General features: G+C 41.2%; 1 long non-coding RNA gene across 1 annotated transcript; it reads left to right on the top strand.

Annotated features, from left to right (window-relative positions):
* Positions 1-16,629: 16,629 nt before the first annotated feature.
* On the top strand, positions 16,630-22,476 carry LOC128346254 (uncharacterized). The gene is made up of 3 exons (XR_008316862.1): positions 16,630-16,698; positions 17,476-17,596; positions 21,226-22,476. It is a non-coding gene; the product is annotated as an uncharacterized LOC128346254 (long non-coding RNA).
* The last annotated feature ends 960 nt before the right edge of the window (positions 22,477-23,436 follow it).

Here is a 23,436-nt window from a genome sequence, read left to right as displayed (position 1 = left end):
CCTCCAGCACCTTCCTATATCGCTGATGCCCAATATAGGCAACCACAAATATATATTTACTAGGCACAGTCTGGGAAGCACACCGATAGGGATTCGAACTAGCAGCCTCTTGCTCCCTAGGCAAGCTGCTTCCCCGCTGTGCCACCGCAGCTGGAAACAGATAAATAGACAGAGAGACATATAAAAATAAAATGGCTCCCTGTCCCCAATATATATATGGCTCCCTGTCCTCTCACTCTCTCTCTCTATATGGCTCCCTGTCCTCAAAGTGCTCACAGTCTAAAAAAGAAACATAAGATAGACACCAGCAACAGCCACTGGAGGAATGCTGTGCTGGGGATGCATATGGCCAGTGGCTCTCCCCGCTACTAAATAAAGATAATCACTACTTTTAAAAGGTGCCTCTTTGCTCAGTTACAAACAAGGAGGAAACATGCCTTCCTGCTTGTGACAGGAATACTAGCTACATGCCCTTCTTAAGTGCTTACCATGGTAAAGACTGAGGGGACAATCAACAAAGCACTGCCCTGTTTAGCTTCTATGTCGCTTAACAGAACTGGAAGAGGAAGAATACTCTTTGGACTGTGGCATGCTAAACTAAAAATAAGAGTTCTTTCAACCTGAATGAAGGATACTTCTACAAAACAGCCCATATGATGTGATAGGAGATAAACGAAGCCTTTTTCAAACAATGATTAGTAGTAGGAAGTGGTGTTCTTTTGGAGTTGATATAATACAGTACTATTCTCGATTGAAGAATAATTCTATGGAATAATTTACATACGTGGTTTCCAACCTGTGGTCCTCCAGATGTTGCTGAACGAAAACTCCCATCATCTCTAGTCACAATAAATAATAAAAGAATAAATTAAAAGTCGCTGGGGGGTGATGGGAGTTGTAGTTCAGCAACATCTGGAGGACCAAAGGTTGGTTTACAAGATGAGGGGTTATTTAATTATGCACAAAGTGGGCAGTAAATGAGTTGAAAGCATGAGCCACAAGCTAGAAGTTCCTGATGCAAATTGAAATCCCACTATAAAACCTCAACTCCGGTAAATCATTGTCTCTAGATCTTAGCTGTAGTGAAACAGGCATCTCTAACAGGGGATAGTGATACCTTAAGAATTCCTGTGGTGATTTAGATGCAGTACTTTCACTACTTGGGAAAAATGCGACAAGGATCTTAATTATTACTTCTAGCCAAGATTGTCTCCATAAGTACTGAATAAGCAACCTTTGATGACATGGGCAGGAAATCCTAAATGTTTACCCATTGTACTTACTTCAGAGCATTACTGTTGGTCACAGGGCACTTGGAATAAATTTTGGATACAACCTTTTTACAAGTAAAAAGTCATGGCCATGATATTGTTTACATACTCGCTTACCATTTTAGTTCTAATTATTTCCTTAGAAAAATTGAAATGAGCTAGAAGGTGTTTGTTTTTTAAAATCTCAGTGCTAATAATATATTCATATTGTGAATTTTTAACCTGTTTCTTTTGTAAATGTTATTTTCTATCTGACGGTACTTTTTATACAAGGTGAATTATTAGAATGATCATTAAAAACTACAACTCTTGCTGTCTATTTGTTTTGTTGGAATACAATAAAACAGGCCATCTATTCAGCAGGCCTTTGAAATACTGCAGGACTTCTTCAGCACATTATATTGCTTGAAACCTTCGTCGACCAGCACTGGCTTTAAACCATTGCACCCTCTAGCATGTACTGCTGCCAATAGATCACTTGAATGCTTCTTCCAGAATTATCGTCATTCAGATTGGACTATCACCTTGACTTTACCAGGCTGTATATGGGTGTGGATAGAAATTGTCCAACGACAATAGGCAAACAAACAAACAAACAAACAAGCAAGATGCAAGTTTTGGGCGGTATAGAAATATCTCAAATAAATAAATAAATAAATAAATAAATAAGAAAGAAGCATAAAAATAAACTATGTTATAGGAGGGTATTTTTCTCAGTATCATGAGTTAGAGGTCTGATTCAGATGATACTTGGCCTGCCTGGCCTACTCCATGCGATAAAGATGTGAGCATGGCATGAGCACAGAAATCTTCCTCCAGCACACCAATTTAGATGAATCCCACACCCCACACAGTTAAGGGAAAATGTGCTGCAGGAGAGACATGAAAACTCACAGCAGACTCAAGTTTTCATCATGCGGGGCACGCCAGCCAAGCAAAGTATCAATTGAACTGGCTCAGAAAGCAACTCAGCTGGCCAAATATAAGCATCTCGTCTTTGCTTTGTCAATGAGTTATAAGCCACAGCACAGCACGCTGCCTTCTGGGCAGATCAGCTGCCTCCTCTTGATCTGCCCACACCTGCAAATACTATTTCATAGGTTCTATATTTCATCATAGACATATTAAATATCATAGTCATATTAAATTAAAAATTCTCTACAAAACACATTTGACATATTTAATTTTCTAGTTATTTTCCAACCTTGATTATTATTGTTGTATTATTTAATATTTACATAAGGTGGCAAAGACTAAACAATCTGGATTTTCCTTGAATTTCTGCTAAGCAGAATAAACAATCTTGAGATTAGCTACATGGATATTTGGGGCTGGAGTCTAAATTACTTTGAACATCACTGGATTCTCCCTGGTCATGACACTCCCCTTTAAAAAGTCATATTAGCAGAATATGAACAGCGGTATTTTTCTTAGGCTTGTGAAACTGACAACCTAATGATGCTTTGTACAGCACTGAGGGGTTATGTAGGATATCCTGTTAAAGATGAGGGGAAGCTAGCAGTGAAACTGAAATGAGCCTGTTCAGACTGAGCATGTTGTCATTTCTACTTTCACTTCAGCCACAGCCACAGTGGTTGATTACAGAATAGGTCACCAAACATGGGAGGTAAATACCCCTGTTCCCTGGGCTGGTAGATCCCTAACTGCCAGGGTGAATTAATAGGACCATGTTGTTGTTTTCACAGGATACGTCTTTTGTTATGATGTGGCAACCTATCCACAGGATGCTTTCCTCCGCTTTATGACTTTTTCAACAAATGCAAGCAGTTCCAGGCAATGGAAGGAAGTCAAATAATTGGATTGCACAGTGTTTACAATAAACTTACAATGGAGATCAACACTGGACATGAATTGTGGGAAGGGTTTAGTCCAACATGAGATCATCCGTTCATTGAGGTTTGTCTGCCTATTTATGACATTTGTCATAAATTGTTTCATAGCATGTCGTACCCATCCCCAAACCCACAGATCTTAGAATAGATTGGTTCCAGTAGAGTTTTCTTATAGTGTGGAAGAAACTGTTGCTGGACTCTGCTCCAATGTTGTCTGAATCTCTGAATGGTGGTGCTCTTACCCCTGGACTTCGGGGCCAAAGGCCAGGGCCTCCACACACTCTGGGAGCCCTCAAATCCTTTGTAGACTGTCCTGGCTGGTGTGGTCACTGTTGGCCTGCACTGAGCTGGGTGGCTGAATGTGATTATGACCTGTGCCGGGTGCTTTAGAGACAGAGGGGGGATGTGTTGAAATGTTTCTGCTACTGAATATCTGTGTGTGTGTAGGGGGATAATGCTTAACTTGCATTGTGAGCAGGGGCCTCCAGCACGGTGTGGGGGGCAGCCTCCAAAGGCCTTTAGGTCCAGGCTCCAAAATTACCAGTGCACCTCTGTCCCTGAAACCTCATCCACATGACATAGGAAAATGTTCCTCCACTGATTTTAATGGGCTTAAGAGCAGTTCATTCATTCAGTTGTTTGACAAGATTCAGGCAATAATACTAATCACAAAAATGCTCTCAGTCTGATTAGTCTCATCAACAACTTTGTTTACTTCTTTTTGGTAAGGTGGTTCCTGTTTCTTAACTATATTGGTTCCACAAAGTTATCTTATCCATGAACTGAAAGACTCAAAGCAATATTTATTTTGTGAAATTGACTGAGTGAGTGAGTGAGTGCTGTCAAGTCGGTGTCAACTCTTAGCAACCTGAAATAGTCTTACATAATTGTTGGTTATGCAGAATTTTGCATGGGTCTTTGAGGAGTATCTTTCTATACGTAAGCAGTGATACATCTTGCTATCTAATTCTCCTTATTGATTGATTGATTGATTTGATTTATATACCACCATTCCAAAAATGGCTCAGGGCAGTGGCCTACATTGAACATTATTCCATGTTCTGTTCTCCTTTTGCAGGGTCTTCACTTATATATTAGAACAAGATTTAATGAGGCATATACTTTGAAAATAAAATTGTTTTATCGCTCTTTTTGTCTATTTTTTAATCTAAATTTGTCTTTTGTATTAAAGATTACAATAACATGTTTTTTTAAAACTTCTGTGTTGGATTGTCATCAACACATGTGCACATCTGCCTACATCTAGAGAAAGCCACCAAGAAAAACAGTCCTGAAAGGGGCTATTTTCTGTAAAACACCAGGCACTTATGGGAAAACATGCCATGCCTTTGTTAAGGGGGGGCCCTACTGAACTGGATGGGCCATCTTCAACAATGTGGGATAGTTATATTTTAAAAGTCTACATGACAATTAACACCATAGGTTTAGCAAATCCTTTTTCATGGTTTCTGACATGTTTCCATGCCAGCCTGCCTCAAAAGATCAAGCACACTGGCAATTAGAGTGTATTTGTATGGAACTTTTTAAATGGGCATCTGTCATGCTTTGGTTGCTATGAAGATTAGTCAGATGTGTAAACAAGTACAGGTCAGTTGCCATCTATGGCTGATATTAGTAGATGCACTTATTTCCATTTAACAAATCAAAGGATACCATCTGTTGCAGAGTGACGTATGTGTGAGGTATTCCTAATGATCATTAGTAGGGGATTTGAGAAAGATGGCTCAATTGTTAAATTCCCTAAGATCCTAAAAACTCCCCAAGCTCCCTAGGGCATGTTCTCAATGTGTTGCACCCTCTACATTCCACTGTCTGGACTAATGATCATTTTGTTTCCTCGTGAGTGGGTATTTAAAGTAAAAAGACAGCGAGGCGGTGGGTTCTTCCAAGAACATTCCTATAATGCTCGTCATTTACCAAGAAATGCAGGCATGTTATTTTTCCAAGACACCACATGATTATGAAATTTTTCCAAATTCCAGTGAAATGCAAAGATTGCCCTGGGGCAAAATGAGGTTTAAAAGTCATAAGCCTATTTGTATTTGTCATTAACCCTCTGTGCCAACTGGTGACCATAACACAAGGACAACTAAGTTCTGATGGTAGAACACTGGGGACATTATGTATAATAAAGAAATATGAATAAGTGACCCTAACTGCTTTCTCTTCAGGTGTCCTCAGACCTTTTCTCTGCAGAAAGGTGTTTGTTCAAACATTCTCATAATTCTGTTGGAATCAGAATAAAACCCCGGAGTCTCAGGGCCATTTCACACATTATGCAGAGACAAACCTGGCTTTGTACTGAGAGCACTTTCCAAAGCAAACGGCAGCCAGTAATGGATCCTGATGAGCATACCTGCAGAAAATGTGCATATTTGTTTGCAAATGTGTTTCTTCCATCCACACGTTACATTTTTAGGTGTACACTTAAACCACCTTTGGTGCACATTTTAAAAACTGCATGTCATGTGCCAGCTCAAGTAGACATCCTCTGGGAGAGGTCATTCTGTCTTGCTTGCTGCTCCTTACAAACTATCCCAAGATTTTCCTTCTTGCCTCCTAGTTCTCCCTAGAGGCAATGGCTGACATACTTCACAGTAAGTCAGCCCAGTAACACTGCTTGCACACATGTTGTGCAAATTGTACAAATGCAAAAACCGTGCAAATGACATCACACAAGAGTAAGCACATTATTTTCAATGGTTTACTCTTGGGTAATGCCATCTGTGGAATTTTGGTAGTTGTGTAACTTACATGCACGCAACATTACTGGCTGATGTACCCTTGAGTGGTATGTCGGCCAACATCACCTTTGCTTCAACTTACTGGTGGACTAGTGAAGACCTAAATCCTGACTGGTGGAAGTGCAACTGATTGACTGATGCAGCTGATTGACGACACACAGCTTCTCAGTCAATTCAGCAGCTGCTACGCCATAACACCATCATGCTTTGTGGCAACAGGTTGAATAAGCAGTAGTTTTTCATTAGCCTCTGTTGCAGTAAAAGGATGCCTCCCGCAATCCACAGTTTAAGCTGTGGAACATGCTGTTGAACATTTGAAGCTGTATTTTACAGAATCGGACTCATTGGTCCATCTACTACTGCCTGCTTTGACTGACAGTGGCTCTATATCTCAGACAGAAATATTTCTCAATTGTGCTACCTAAGATCATTTTTAATTGAAGACACCAACCATTGTGTTTGGGATCTGGAACATGTAAAACTCACCCTTTACCACTAAGCTTTGGCCCTTCTCCACAATTCTTGCTCTCCAAGCTGTTCCCTCTCTCTCTTACACACATACACACACACTTACTTCCAAATGGGTGTTGCAAGGGCAAAGCAGGGAAGGGAAAGTTGCACTGGAAAGTAGCAGCTGTGTTTCCTTGCCTCCCCTGCTGCTTGTGCACTCCAAATCAAAGCCGCTTTACCATAGATGAGGGAGCTATTTGGTCAGGAGAGGAGAGCTGCTCTTGTGGTAGCAAGCATGACTTGTCCCCATAGCTAAGCAGGGTCTGCCCTGGTTGCAAATGAATGGGAGACTAGAAGTGTGAGCACTGCAAGATCTTCCCCTCAGGGAATGAAGCCGCTCTGGGAAGAGCAGAATGTTTCAGTTCCCTCTCTGGCTTCTCCAAGATAGGGCTGAGAAAGATTTCTGCCTGCAACCTTGGAGAAGCCGCTGCCAGTCTGTGAAGACAATACTGAGCTAGATAGACCAATGGTCTGACTCAGTATATGGCAGTTTCCTATGCTCCTATGTTTTGTTACAGAAATATGCATGCAAAGTGACGGTCAGCCCTGAGAGTAGTGACTTTGGCAAAGGTCAGAAAGTGAATCTGTGGCAGAGCAAAGTATCCAAGGGCAGAATCCACTGGGAACGTCCTCTGCACAAGCTCCACTGACAGGAAGGGCAGCTCATCAACAGCAGATTCATGTTGAGATGAAATAATTTGCTAATAGGCTGTGCTGCAACTGTCTTTAATCTTACCCCAGTTCTCTGTCTGCTGCTCTGCTCAGCTGTCTATAAATAGCACACCAGGTGGGTGCTGGACATATAATGTCCTTATAAAACCATATCAGAGAAAGGGTAGTGATCTTGCATAACACCCAAATGCTTACTCTGGCTAGTCAGAGATATCCAACCACAACTCACTTAGTGCAGTCATTGATTCACTACATAATGTTGACTCGAGCGAATCATGCGCTCATTGCAAAGCTGATTCAATCTGGCTGAAAACTTGCAGTGGGAGGTTTTATTAGCTGGGAGTCCCTTTTCTGCCCACTAATATGTGTTGTTGACATCAGGTTATCATGTGATAGCCATGCCATTCACACGTGTTGCAACAGTGCATTTCACAAACCCTACAGTCTCATGATTAGGTAAGAGAGTATTTAAGGTCGTCCGACCTATTCAAATATTAACAAGAGGGAACTTTGTCGTCTTCTGAAAAATAGAATTGTTCCTACTTGGTCAATATCAGATCATTCCCCCTGTGTTGCTGATAGCTAAAGAGGTGAATATCAGATTATTCAGACTTCAGGTCTCAGAGCAAAACTTGGTCAAATGATTGCAGGAAACCCTGCAATATTTATGTGTTTGCTTGTTTAATTAATTAATTGATTAATTAATTAGAAAAAATTATACCCTGCACCTTTATGTAGTTTCAGGGTGGTGGCTTATAGTACTAAGATCACCAATGTACTACTTGACAATAAAAACCATTAAAAAAAATCTAAAAACAGTGGCCAACAAAAATGTAAAAATCAAAACAAAAAACAGATGCCTGAGGAATTTCTATGGGGGGGGAGAACAAGGAATTCAACCAATCGACTTAAAAACTTGATATATTAAAATGTATTCACTAGATGTGTAAAACAGGAGAGGGATTCCCATTACCTCTTAATACTTTAGGTCAATGACCGAAATAAACTTAGGTCAATAGAGCGAAATAGATGGAAAATATGTGTAATAATCATGACAGTATTAAGAGTAAACTCTTAATACTGTCATGGTTATTACACATATTTTCCATCTAGAGTCTAAGAGTGCTGTGTTTCAGTTTGTTTTAGTTCTCATTTCTGATAAGTTATGCAACCTATATTCAGAAATCCACTTAAAAGTATATCTTACAGCTTTCATGGAACTGTAATATCAAGCACCAGGTTTAGGAGCAGTCTTTCTCTCAGGTGAGTAATGGTGGGAGATGGGGCATGCCTTTATCTCCTGAGGTTTCCCGGAGGCATCTGGTTAGCCAGTGTTGGAAACACAGTACTGGACTAGCTAGGATTTGGCCTGATCCAGAAGACTCTTCTTATGCCATTATGTCGGGTGACAAAAAACCAAGGACATAATCAAAGCATAAGCTGAGCAAGACTAAAGATGGTACAGCCCGTGACTGGTCTTGTGGTAGCAAGCATGACTTGTCCCCTTTGCTAAGCAGGGTCCACCCTATTTGCATTTGAATGGGAGACCACATGTGAGCACTGTAAGATATTCGGCTTAGGGAATGGGGCCATTCTGGGAAGAGCATCTGCATGCTTGCATGCAGGAGATTCCAAGTTCCCTCCCTGCCCTGTCCCCTCCCCCCTTTTAACCTTTTAAGGCACCAGGAGCAGTGGTGGCCTGCCTCCAGCCCCGCCAACACCCCCTCCAGTAACATCCCGTGCAGGGGGGCGTCACACACAAAGGGGGTGTGGCCCGGGCTCTGGAGAGCCCAGGTGAGCTCTCCCTCTCATTTCACCGCCGCTCCTGGCACTTTAAAGGGTTCAAAAAGGAGGCATTCTTCCCTCCTCACCCCTCTTGCGCCTCACCCCTTGTTGCACCTCCAACACCGTGTCTGCAGCGGCGATATTTAGAGGCAAGGGGGGGGATTTCCCCTCGCACCCCTCCTCCCTGCAGCTGCAAAAGCCTGTTTGCCTATGGGCAGCAAAGAGGTGAATCTGCCCCTGGCTGCTGCCAGTCTGGGTAGACAATACTGAGCTAGATGGTCTGACTCAGTAGAAAGCAGCTTCCTATGTTCCTTTGACCATTTCTTGCCTGTTGGTGTCCAGAAGATACATGCCTGTGCTAATCGACTTCTTGCAGTTATCCCCTTTGGCCAGTACTCAAGGCCACTTTACATGTTTGAGCTGCCAGGTGGAAGCCATTTTACATGGTGCCACTTGGCTGGATGTTACAGCCATCAGTGGCAGCGGCAACTCATCGCGTAGTCAGGCAATTACCATCACACAGCACAGAGTCCTCCAAAATGAAAGGTTTGTGGCAGCATGCTGAAACACATCAATTGGTACTTCTGCACTGGTGCTTTTCCTGGTCCCTGCAGTGCACAGTATATAACTTTGTAATACGAGAGTCATGGTTGGCTCTGGGGATGGGGGTGGGGATTGCAAAGTGATATAGGTGTTCTATTAACTGCAGATCTCCAGATATTTTTAGTCTTGATGACTAACTTGAGGAGCTTACTTGCCTTGAGAATTTGCATTCTCCAATATTGTAAACTGCATCCTTCTTAGGAACAATAATCCTAAAACAGAAATAGATGTTAGGACATATTGATGTTAAATGTTGCATATCATGCCTCTGAAAAACCATTTTAATGTGCAACCAGCCATTTCTTCCAAGCAAGATAAACTTTATGTGTCAGAGCTATTCCATAATGCATATACACATTTAGCATTTGAGTCACAGCAGATTATGCAAGAAGTCAGTTTTTCTACAGCCGCTGCATGCTTGTTATTAAGGAAGCTATTACATTTTCCTTTGCCTTGATCTTGCTGCCACAGAACAGCAGGGAACGAAACCATTTTATAAAGTTGAATTTTGTCTTTTTAAAATGTTGGAAAATGTTTTATGTAACATGTTAGTATTTTTTCAGTGTTTCATTTGTTCATACATTATGCTCTAGCTGAAAGGTTTGGGGTTCTTTAGGTCTAGAAAATAAATCTGAATGGTACAGGAATTCTCACATAGGGGATCTCCTTGACCACAGAAGCAGTGCTTGAGGATCAGTGAAAAAGTATTTATCTCTCATTCAAGGGCAATTCTACAAAAACAAGGCTATAGAAGTGAAAAATAAAGAATGGTATAAACTGAACCAAAGTGATGTCATTTTGTAGAGAAATGTCTGAATATCAAAAATTCATGCATGTTCGACCAATGTTTCGGCCATAGTATCAGCCAGAAAGTCTGAAATTTTTTTTTTTTCCAAATTCATTTTTTATTAATTTTAACAATAGCAATATTGTCATTCATTACAAATACACACATAAAAGATGGACTTCTCGCTCACATTTCTTCGTGAATCATCAACTATAAGATTGACCCTTGCTATAATAATAATTCAAAATATAAGTTCAAGCCCTTACGAACATAATTAAACTAACCAACCTGCGATTTATACTAAATTTCAAACCCTGCTGTCAAGTCCATAGTAGGGAAGTAATTTTTTAAATACAACAAAAATGGTTTCCAATCTTCTTTAAAACATTCCAAGTTTTGATCTCTTGCTGTAAGTTTTGCCATCTCCGCATATTCCAAAATTTTTATCAGCCAGTCTTGTCTGGAAATTCTGAAATTTCTTAACAAGAATACAGTGTTCACTGACAACAAAGACACAACTTATTAAAATAAGGGTAGTGAAAAGAAATATCACACAAAATGTGTTCAATGTATTCCAAAGAGGACACCAAAGGCTTTATTTTTGTCTAATTAGAATGTTTTTTTAAAAAAATATTGAGGGTATGTATACCGTAAATAATTAATAGTGATTCCATTGCCATAAAAGGTTGACTCAAGGTTGACTCAGCCTTCCATCCTTCCGAGGTCGGTAAAATGAGTACCCAGAATGTTGGGGCAATATGCTAAATCATTGTAAACCGCTTAGAGAGCTCCGGCTATAGAGCGGTATATAAATGTAAGTGCTATTGCTATAAAAGATGCCTAAAGTTTTTTAACCCTCATCTGGAGTCATGATTTTTTACACACAAGTAGGACTTCCTACTCCCGAGTAGTCTCATTGGTTACTTTGGTGCTCCTCAATTTTTTCAGGCCACATAACCCACAATAATTGAACATTTCACTCCAGGGTAGTGCAGTGGTGATCCCTGCATGGCACATTTTTCCATGCATGAAAAATGCATTGAGAGTGTCAGCAAAGAAAAATGAACATTTCAAATCCCACATTAATGAGGATCCATGCTTCAGTCTCTCAGTTCTCAGCATTTCAGATGAAAGGACACACTATGGCTGACCTAAATGCAATTTGGGAGCTGATCAAGTCAGGGGCTAGGGGAGTAGCTAGGGGAAAGGGGGCTTGTGTTCGCCCCCCTCCGCGGCAGCCCCTCGGAATGAGGGAAATAATGAAGAAAACAGGGAGGGGTGGAGCTGGGGGGTCCAGGTTCTTTGAACCCATTTGCTCAATTTTAGCTACACCCTTGGATCAAGTGCGTTCTACAGGCCGTCCAGCCACAGTCAACACATACTGTATTTTGCTGGGGGCGGGGGGGTTTGTCAGCTGTCCTTCCCTTTGTGAATGTGGTTGCATATCTGTGCGGTGTGTCTGGCTTGTTGTGTCTCATAGTGCCTATACAGGCCAATCTTTTGCTCAGGAAAGCCTCTTCCAGCTATACACTGGGGAAAACATTGTCCCTCACCACAATTCTCTGGGGGCACGTTTAGATGAACATTGCCCTGCACATGTGAGAATGTCAGCTCTGTGGCAAGAATGCGGAGTGTCCTCCCCCATCCCAAAGGGATGGGCATGGAATAGCTACCCCCACCATAGGGATCCCATTCATTTCTGGGGTGGTTTTTCTTCCAATTGACTTAACATGGGAATGGGAAAGAAACCACCGCACCATAGAAAGCCCATTTATTTTGGGCTCGTTTTCTACCTGTTGGAGATGGAGTTCCAGTGCATCAAGCTTTTGCACCAACTATCCTAATGACCACTGGGAGTAGAGGTACTGGGAGTAGAGGTAGTTAATGAGGGTCTTGTTACCTGTCCCTGATTGCCTCTGCTGTATGACCCCTGCCTTGACTCCTCAGGTACTTCCTGTACTGAGTCAGTCCTCTTCCTTTCCTCCTAGAGAGAAGATGGAAACTTATATATCTCTCCCTACCTTTTCATTATGTAGCTGATAGATAGGATAGGTCTTTCCTATCTCAAATGTATTTCACTACTAAATCTATTTGGTTTGGAACCTACAATGATCTCCATGTGTGTTACTTAAATAAATGCAACAACTAAACTCTTCACTCTGTAACTGGAGTGGTAGATTGCTTGGTGCATTGCTAAATAATCACAAACCACAACACCACCCTGTGACATATTTTTATTAACAATATAAATCTAATAAATGATGAAGGACCATCCTTGTGGATATATTGTGTACCAAAGCACAGGTAACAGTGTGACAACAATAGCATAGCTGGGAGTGCAGTGTTTGCTTGTTTACACATCTTTATGTAGCTGTGAGTGGAAATCCACCCCAAAATCCAGAAGAGGGTTAAGAGTAACCAATGCAAAAAAAAATCCAAATCACAATTCGTTACATTTTTAAAGACCTCTTCAAAATACATGATAATGGAATCATTTTTCACAGCAACAGAACTGGCATTGGAATCAGCTATTTAGTTAGCTTGAGCTTGTTCTATGTACAGTTCAACAAAAAGTGGGCAGCCTTGTATATATGACCACGAATCACAAGTCCATTGCCAGTATTCTGTACTGAACAACAGTAGGCCTGCTGGTAAGTATTTATGCATCATAATACCTTTGCGTATCCAAACAGTTGCACCTAGACCCCCAAATAAGAGATGAGACATGGATCAAAATACTGGCCACAATTTTATTAATTAATTTTAAACATATTTCTGCAATATCAATTAACCCAGGGTGTGGATACAAATATAGGGCTGAGTCAGGAGCAGCCTTGCAGTTATTGAAGCGATCCTCACAATCGCTGCAGGAGGCTCCCACCATCTGCAGGGAAGAAGCCTGAAAGCATTTACCTCCCCGCAGATGATCACTGCCTCCTCTCTGGACAGCTGGATTGGCCGCCCACACGATTGCCAGCTCTATCACAGAGCCAGCAGGGAAGGTGGGGATCAGGGGCCACATGGCCCCCGAAATTTCCAGGATGCCCTGCGTGAATGTGCGGAGCATCCTGGAGAGACCCCCCGAGCCTGGGAGGCTGCTTGCAGACTACTCGTGTCTACTATGCACAGCATGCAGTGACATACGATCAAAAAGATAAGGTTAACGGAGAGCTAGCTCCGTTAACCTCGTCTAAGGGGAGGGGTACTTTGGGAGGTTTGCTGCCAGGAGCCACACGGCTCCCGTTGCAGCACACGATTGCCCAAAAGCAGGCTAGACTCCCTTTGCCCGCTCTTGGCCGATTGTGAGAATAGCCTCATCATCTCCCAAGTCCTTGGTTGAGCAAACCGGGCCGAAAAACAGCAGCAGTTGTCTTCTGCCCAGTCCTCAAGCCACATAGTTGTCTGGTTACAGGAGGCTTGTCTGCATCATCACCCCACCAGCCTCATAACTCTGAGAGCATGAGGCAAGCAAATCCCCTCAAGGGGTCCATTCCCAGAAACCTCCAGGCCACAGAGCCATGAAAGGCTCTTCCATGAAGACTCCTCTTTCACTATAATATTGTCTCCGGCTGCTCAACAATAATGGTGCTGTGGTGAATCTCCCTGAACCTGCATCCACCTGCTGCTGTGATCAGTCATTACTCTAATTAAAGCACCAACAACTAAGATCATAATGCCCATGAAAAACATCAGCGTTGTCAGTGGAATAGTGAGAATGCTGGAAGCCTCCACCCAGCCTGTCGCTGGCTGCCGGCTGCCCCTGCCACCCCAGCCATGCCCCCCACTGTGCTGCTCCATTTTTTGAGAAGCTTCAACCAGCGCTGGGCTCCCAGCCTGGCCAGGAACTCCTCCTCCTACTTTTGCAAGCAGGGAGAAGCCATCCCAGCCAGGCTGCAAACATGGCACTGCCAAACTTTACTTCAAAACAGGGGGCGTGCCTCCATTTGCTAACATGGCCATGCCCTCTGCGGCTGACATCAGACCCCGGGGCATGGCTGGGGCGTCAAGGGCGGACCCTGGGGCGTAGTGGCCCAGGTTTTTTGAATCCATTTGCACAATGGACATTACGCTCCTGAGTGTGGTATAGACAAAAACACATTCCCAGCCAAGATCAGTCAAGACCAAACATTCCTACTCTACCCTGACAGTGAACATTTTCCCCACACTGACAAATGGGAGGACAGGTGGGTGTCATGCTAAATCAAAAGAGGGCCAGTGTGAGGACAGGGCTAGCTTATATAACTCCCATCCAATGGCATTGCCTGGATCTTGCCTGAATGTCCTGATGCTACACCACGCAATGTGATCTTTCCTACCTCACTGGCAGTCAGATGCAACTAAGTCGCTGCCCAGCCCAGCATTGTCTTGGAGTCAAGGGAAAGAAGCAACTTTCCTGGGAGTATGAATATGTGTATGTTAATGGGATGTTATGCATATGTAAAAACCGTTATTGTCTAGTAGGAAGACATGAATGTAATCAAATGAGTGAATCGTTCTGCATAAGGTTAGCAGAAATATTAAGTAGCCCTAGTAGGAAAAATGTAACAACTTATGAGAGCTGCAAGAGATTGCAATATTTTCGCAGAATGATGGGTGATTAGCCCAGTTGCTTGACACTGTCCAAGTTGTTTTCAATTCTAAGCCGGTCATGGAAGTTTTTCTTGCTTCAGAAGCACAAAATAAGGAGGATGGTATTTTCCTTCCCCCTACTGGAAGAACAGCAAGTGCTTCAGAAATAATCAGATCTCACCATCAATTTCAGGAACTGTTGACATTTTGTGACCCATCATGCAAGCTCTGTGAACTGAATTGCAAAACACCAATTTTCCAAACGCACTGGCTGACATCCTGACTAAAATTATTACAGGAAGTCCCATCGAAATATAGTAGTCCTTTAGAGTAACTCCTGAGGAGTACTATTGAGTAATTTAGTCAGGATGTCAGCCAGTATTTCAAACATTATTAATTATATTAATGTCAAATGTTGAATTAATATTAAAAATAGATGTAAATGCTTCAAGATTTACCTGGTTTTGTTTCTATTAATGTTTAGCAAGCTAGCAACACTACAAAACTGATTTTGTTACTGCACAAGGTTGTCTGTATGGTTGCTTTTATTCAGATTAAATTTAAACATACAAAGAAAAACTAATAAGTACAAAACTTGGAACACTGAAAGTAATTTATAGGTGGGGGGGGGTCACATATCCAAAACTGTGCATGGGTTGTATTTGCATATAATTGGACTAAATGCAGAAAGTGATACCCCAAAGTGATGATCTTAAGTATCTGAATGTTTCAGACACCATAGTATTTAAGAAGGTTTTTTTAAAATCGCCTTATGGTAGGAGCAGTTCTCTTGCTGATAGGTATGCAGGAGGCCCTTGGTATATATGTGGACTTGTGGATTGCAGATTCACATATCCGTGGGTAGAAAAATAGGTGAAATTTACCTATCTGAGGTTTTGAGTGGCCAGAAATAACCTAGAAATGACTTCCGATGACATCTCCAGCCACTATTTTACAGTGAGCAATCATTTTGTGGCTCTTAAAAAATGGTGAATATTCGACCAAAATTTGACCATTTTCAGGGTTTGGGGGGCATTGCTGGAGAGCTGGAGGCCTGGAGAATAAGATACTGTGCTTTTCTACTCTTATTTCTGCCCCCCTTGGATTTTTGTCCCTTTTGTGGTTTTTTAGTTTTGTTGTTAGGAACTTAATCCCAAGATTCCCCTAGGCAATTTATTTATTTGCAGTTTCTGTATTCATGCCTATAGGAGAGAATGGAACCTCCACAAATAGCGAGGGCCATCTGTATATCAACTTTAAAGTTTGCTCATACAGTCACTGACAAATTAGTAACATAGATGATTCCCATACTAAGGTTATCAGTTCTGACTGAAGCTATTAACAGGGGGCAAGGGGTTCCAATCTCCCCCCCCCCCCAATATTTTTCATTATATAAAGTCATTAAAATCTCCAGGATTGGTTCCAATAGTCACTTGGAAATTGATGTGTTGATTCCTGGAGATTCCAGGCCAATCACAGGGTTCCCCCCCCCCTAAGATTCCTCAAATGATTTATTTATATATTTATATATATATATATATATAAAATACATAGTGTGTGTATGTATGTATATATTACAGCTGCCTTCAGACCTGTAACACAGACCTCCCCTCCTCCTGCAGTCCTGTCCGAATTTGGACGTTCAGGCAAGCTCCCTCTCTTCAGTTCCACTGCCTGCAGAGAGCAGGGGGAACTGGCTGCCTGGGCTTCCTTCTTTACTGAAAGACAGCCCTGTCAACCAATAGTAGCAAGAGTGAGGGAGGAGCTTCCTCCCTTAACTCCAGTTGCCAGGAAGCAAGACTGTGGTGCTGTGTTGGGACGTAACAATGGCACCACAGCACAGAATCAGAGTTCCAGGCTACAAAACTTACTCCTAACTAAAGGTACAAATCAGATTATGAGGAGGGAAACCACGGGTCCATTTTGCAGCGAAACTGCGGTTGTCAACATTCAGACATACCTAAATTGAAACCGGAGGTCCTTTCACCTCTGGTTTTGTGTTACATGCAAATGCAGCCAAAGTTTCCTCCAGTTCTCTCATATGGCTTTCCTCATTTTGAGGCGTTCCGGGCTTGGCTCTTTTTGAAGCCAAGCAGTACACAATTGCAATTATGCAAACTTTTTACCAATCTTTCCTGGAACGTACATTCTTCAAAATCAGTTTCCTTCTGATGAATGCTGGCATAAAGTTCCTGTGTTTCTAACATTTCTCAGAATATTGTTGCAGAAATCCCACAAAGGCCCTGGAAAGTATCTCCTCACTTGAAAAAAAATGTGCTGGGTGAAAATTTAAGACATTAAAAAGAGATTGTCTCTCTAATTTTGGAATACACTCCCTGTTGAAATAAAAATACATTCTGGAATACACTCCCTGTTGAAATAAGAGCATCTCCTTCTCTGTTTGCTTTTAGGAAGACCCGTACTTGTTTTCTCAGGCTTTTGACTGAAATTTAAATTTTAATATTTCTTAATGTATTTATTCACTGAGATTGTTTTATCTGTTTTATGAATTTCAACTGTTTTATATTGTTTTTATGTTTGTTTAACTTTGTACACCACCTAGAGATGTCTATAATATCATATAATATGATAAACAAACAAACAAACAATTTTAGGACAAGTTCACCTATGAAACAAATGGTCCATTGTGTGTTCTACAGAGATGTTAGGCGGCACCCAGACGCAGGCTTGATGGTCCCTCATCCCAGTTTTAGGAAATATCTACAAGAGGTGATGAGCAATAAAATCATGAAGGTTAGCAACAAGGATTCAGACTGCTAGGTATTTTAGCTTTAATTCCAGTTTGGGTTCAGGTGTATTGAAAATTGTTCTGGTTTGGTTTCAGTTCAAGCCATTAATGTTTCAGTAAAGAGTTCATACTAAAGTTCGATGATGGAAGAAGGGTGAGATATACTGGCACTCCCCAAGTTACAAACATCTGACTTACAAACACCTGTACTTAAACAAAATTCCATAACATATTCCATTAAGGAAGTCCCCAACTTACAAACACCAACCCGCATATACAAACAAGTCACCACCCTTGGGAACTATATGCATTCCAAATTATGAACATTCAACTTTGGAACACAACCTGTTTGTAAGTTGGGGTCTTCCATTATTAATCCCCTGCATCTCAACAGATATGGGCCTACTGCTGAACAAATCTGAAGGCAAATTCAACACATTTTTTCTGCCACTACAAGATGACATTCAGAGAAACCACACTCATCTTAGTCTCAGCAACAGTTTTGTTTTGACACAATTAAAAAGGAAAATATTAGCTCAAAGTCTGAAGAGCTGACGACAATTCAGAAGGGTGGAGTCAGGTCACCATAGGTGGCTTCAAAGCACTTTAATTGTAGAAAAAGTCCATAAGTAAAATAAAAATTGAGAGAGATTTTAGTTTTAATGTATTCACATTTTTATTCCACCTTTCATCATGAGCAGCCTACCAAAAAATTGAAAAACAAACACAATATCAATATAACATAATAAAAACAATATGAAATCAAATAATAGCAGCCATCAAAAGCAATCTTTAGGGCAGTTAACAAGTCGCCACACACTCTACCGACCAAAGGCCTGATAAAAAGGACAGTCTTCAGACATCTTCAAAAGTCTGGGAGTGAGGGAGTTACACAGTCTAAGGGAAATTGCTGAGAAGGCCCTGTCCTGTGTGCACAACAAATGAGCTTCAGCAGGTGTTGGCATACTAAGCAGAGTCCTCCAGGTAGATCTTATCATGTGGTGTTTGAAAACTAAGGTGGGGAAGATCCACTAGAGAGAAGAAAGAGGTGTAGTGGAGAAAATGTTAGCTGAGTCAGAGAAGTATATGAAACAATAAGAATGGGTTGGAGTAGAATGCTCAACATCCATCGAAAGGGTGGTTCATGCTGGTTGGTTTATGAGAAGCAGTTGTTTGCATTTACTTGCTCATAAATATATCTTAAATAAACAGATCACTTCCTAGTATAGGCCTTGGCGTGCAGCATTTTATGGTTAAAATAATAAAAGGAGGGATATTAAGCTGCTGGTATGCAAAACTCAACAAAGAAACAGCAAACCTTTTCCTGTTATGGAAAAAAAAAGGAAAGAAAATATTAAAAAGTGGGACATTTCTCAAGAGGATGTTTTTAAGTTTAATTTTATTTTAAGAACAGACATTTTTTTGGCAGAAAATTAGGGGTTTTTTTAGTTTCGTACCATTTAAGAATGTGATGATTTAGGGTAGTATCCCATCTTTTGGACAGTGAAGGTTCATGATCGGAATTATTTAGGAGGACTCTGAATTTCTAGACATTTCAGACAATTAACAGGCACTGGATCAACAAGATTCTTAAGCCTGTGCCAGATTCATAACACTGTAAACAATGGACCTATTAATAGAGAGGTCCATTAAACCATGTATTTGATTGCTGTACCTTGCTGAATCAGGTCCATGCATTGTTTTTAAAACTGCTTCAGAAAAGAGAAGACTAAGGGCCAATTTTTTTCCGATGTAAAAGGAATGCATCTTGAAAATGTTTTCTGCCATAGGAGAGCTGGTGCCAGGAATTCAGTCTTGTGTTTTTAAAAATCAGTTGTGTACTATATTTTTCTGATCCATTCTTCCCTATAAGTATGTTTATAAGTATGTTATTTCCAGACAGGGAAAGAAGCCTCATCGTACTAAAAACAGAAATGCAGTGTTTTAGATAATTCCCCATGCTCAGTTCAGTGCTAAAGTATCAGGAGTCTTATCTTCTCCCTAACTAGAGTGTTAGAATTAATGAGAACAATGCCCCATGGTGTGTTTATGTGCATCTAGCTTATTCTGAAGCAACTGAACTGTCCCCTTGGTTGTAATATCTGGTTTCTGTCATATTCTGAGCTGTCTCTTCCCTTTATTAAGCATTGATAGAATTGCACCTTCTTTCTTAATTCTCAGTTGTTGTTTTTGTGAATGATTAGGGCTGAAGAAGAATTCCACTATTTGCATGATGGGTTATTCTAAACTCAAACTCTCTATAGGCCTACAATAAATGAGGTTATGGTATTGCCAGCACACTATAGCAGGATATGGCAGGATTAGTGAACAAATATTTATTAATAACAATCCTTGGACAAGCATGTAGAATAATTACACTTATCTGAGGCAGGTCTTTGAAGAATCATCAGCCTTAATCTAGCAGCAGATCCCTCTGCTGTCTGGCAACAAACCTTATCTCCACCCTCCAGTAACAACTACTAAGCAGGCTGAGGTCCTGGCCCGGTTCTGACATAACATGGAGCCGTGGGTCCAATAGACCTGTGGTTCCACACACCCTCCCCCTGCTCCCCCTTCTGCATTTGGACGTTGGGAAGAGCTGCCTCTCTACAATCAGCAAGACTGCAGAGGGCCGGGGGAGCTGGCTGTGCGAGCTTCCTTCTTGACAGAAGGACAGCTCACACAGCCAGTTGGGCCAGAGTGAGGGAGGAGCTTACTCCCTCAACTCTGGCTCCATGGGGCCCAAACTGCGATGTCACAATTTCAACATAGCACTGCCACTGCAGAAATGGAGTTTGTGGCGGCGAAACTCCAGTCTGACCGAAGTTTCAGAGTGGAGTTTGGAGAGGGAAACTGTGGGTCGCTTTCCCCCGCAAACTCCATTTCCCTGAATTCAGACATTCAAGTTAGGAAACTGGAGGTGAAGGGACCTCCAGTTTCCTGTAATGTCTGAACTGAGCCTCTGTCTTTAAGCAACATGGTCTTTAACATTTCCCACAATATATCACAGAGGTGTTCTGTCATAAAGAATCCTTGAGGTCAGAGCACATCTACATGGGAGCTACACTTGTAGAAAGTAGTCCTGAGCCACACCATGATGTTTGTAGTCTGGGAGTGCTCCTGGATCCCAAACTCTCCCTGGTTTCTCAGATTGAGGCTGTGGCCAGAAGAGCTTTTTATCAACTTCAGCTGATACGCCAGATACATCCATTCTTGGAGACTAGTGACTGGTGGTCCATATGCTGCTAACCTCTAGGCTTGACTACTGTAATGCACTCTACGTGGGGCTACCTTTGTACGTAGTTCGGAAACTACAATTAGTACAGAATGTGGCTGCCAGACTGGTCTCTGGGTTTACCCGAAGGGACCATATAACACTGATTCTAAAAGAACTGCACTAGCTGCTGATAGGTTTCCGAATGAAATACAAAGCACTAGTTATTACCTATAAGGCCTTTAATGGCTAGGTTCCAGGGTACTTAAGAGAGCACTTTTTCTGTTGTGAACTTTGTTGTCTATTAAGATCATCTGGAGAGGTCCGATTATGGTTGCCACCAACTTGTTTGGTGGCAACTTGGGACTGGACCTTTTCTGTGGCTGCCCTAGGGCTTTGGAACGCACTCCCTGCTGAAATAAGAGCTTCTTCTCTTTTTGCTTTTAGGAGGACCCTGAAGATGTACCTGTATTCCCAGGCCTTCAACTGAGATTGGATTTTTAAATCTTAATGTGTTTTAATGTGTTTTTATCTATGAATTTCATCTTTTATGAGTTTTAAATGTGTTATAGATAGATAGATAAAGTTTATTACGGTCATAGAGCAGCCAGTTACAATTTATATATCACATTTACATTTTACAAGCTTTGCGAATTAGCAATACAAACGTTATGAAATTTGCAAACAATAAAGCAAAACTTGGGCACATTACTAGAAATTACAGGTTTGAAATTGGACAGCAGGTACTCTAAATAAAAATGATTGGTGTGCCCAGGACAATTCTTTAAAAGGGGTAAAATGAAATTAAAATTACTGTCCCTATAAAATTGACAGTAGAGGATTATGTTGGCAGTTGTCACTATGTCCCCTCAGCTGCAGGGACAGCGGCACAATGCATAAGGTAGTCGTTAGTATATTTTGTGTTTTAATTCTGTACACCGCCTAGAGATTTTTATACTAGGCAGTATATAAATTAATTAATGAAAGAAAGGAAGGAAGGAAGGAAGGAAGGAAGGAAGGAAGGAAGGAAGGAAGGAAGGAAAAGAAAGATGGGCAGAGGGTCAAAGTTAGCGCTGAGAAGAGGAAGAGTTAGGCTTGCTTTACTTAGACAGGGAGAAATCGGAAGCAGTAAGAACACTGGTCTAACCTGAGAAGTCACTCCAGGGATGGGGACATTTTTGGGTTAAGTTTTCTTAGAGCAGTGGTTTTCAGCCTTGGGTCCTCAGATGTTGTTGCGTTGCAACTTCCATCATCCCCAGCCAGCCTTAAAGGTCTGGGGATGATTGGAGCTGCAGTCCAACAACATCTGGGGAGGGGCCCAAGTTGACAACCCCTATCTTAGAGCAAAGGATTACAGAACAGGCGCAGAGGAGGTTCGAAGGCTCTGATCAGAGAAGGTAAATTCTGAAGCTGGAGCAACAGAACAATCTGCTGTTAGCAAGGCAATGACAAAAGGCCAAACTGCTGATATTTATACCTGGATTACCCAATCCAGTGGTCATTTTGTACCTGTCTGTTAATGAAGCTGAGAATTCATCATTTCAGCCCCCACCACTAATGGAGATCTGGCTGGCGGGGACTAGAGACAGGACCTTTTCAGTTGTGGCACCTCAACTTTGGAACACCCTCCTGGAAGAGCTTCGCCATACTCCCTCCCCAGTCTTTTAAAGAAACAACTGAAGACACATCTTTTTTTAGAGAGGCTTTTAAAATATCTTATCCTTTGCTTTTATCTAGTAGGTGTTTTAGAGTTTAACTCTTTATTGATATTTTTAAATTTTAAAACTTATTTCATTTGTAAACCGCCATGAGATATTTGTATGAGGTGGTATATAAATAAAATAAAATAAAATAAAGTTTTTAGCCTGGTCTTTTAACTTTTTAAACCTTATTAATTTTTTATCCTATATTGTCTCTATGTTATTAATATTGTAAGCTTCCCCAAGCCATAGTGCACTGAAGGGGTGGGATAATTAATAATAAAATCAGCAGCAGCAGCAGCAGCAGCAGCAAACATTAGGAATAACCTTTCTCCTCTACTAGGATCTGAATCCTGGGCACATATAGTACTAAATCACTCCCTGCCAGTATTATTATTATTAAGCATATTTATATACTGCTCTTTACCAAAGAAATTCTCAAGCCAGCATAGTATCCCACCTAGTGACTGTCACTGAAATCTTGTTTGCTTTTTATAGTGTGACTGCTTTGGGAGCAGGGAAGGAACCATCTTCTCATTCATTTTGCTATGCAAATTGCTTTTAGAAGCAATTGTTGAAAATTGCTTTGAAACTGTTGAAATTGTTTTGTTGAAAAGTAGTATATAAATATTTATTATAATAAATTTAATTATTAATAAAAATAACAATAATATACCATGCACACAGTGGGAATGCAGATAGTAACATGTTTAAACATTTCTCTCCGAGTCTAATGTTGGTCTGAGTGATGGCTTTCTCACAGTCTGCTAATGGAGTCTGTAAGTTTTCAAACACTGTCTCCAGGTGAAGTTGGTCATTACTTTAACCTGCATGCAACATAGTTGTTTGAGGGCTATTAATTCAGATCTGAGATCAATTCTGACTTCCTTTGCTTTTGAAGAAAAGGGAGAGAAGATAAGAACCAGAGTTGGAATATGTTACTTGTCACATTTACAAA

The sequence above is a fragment of the Hemicordylus capensis genome, chromosome 2 (genome assembly GCF_027244095.1).
Source record: "Hemicordylus capensis ecotype Gifberg chromosome 2, rHemCap1.1.pri, whole genome shotgun sequence".
NCBI classification, from domain to species: domain Eukaryota; kingdom Metazoa; phylum Chordata; class Lepidosauria; order Squamata; family Cordylidae; genus Hemicordylus; species Hemicordylus capensis.
The sequence above is the reverse complement of the archived record's forward strand: the minus strand, read 5'-3'. Positions and strand labels throughout refer to the sequence as shown.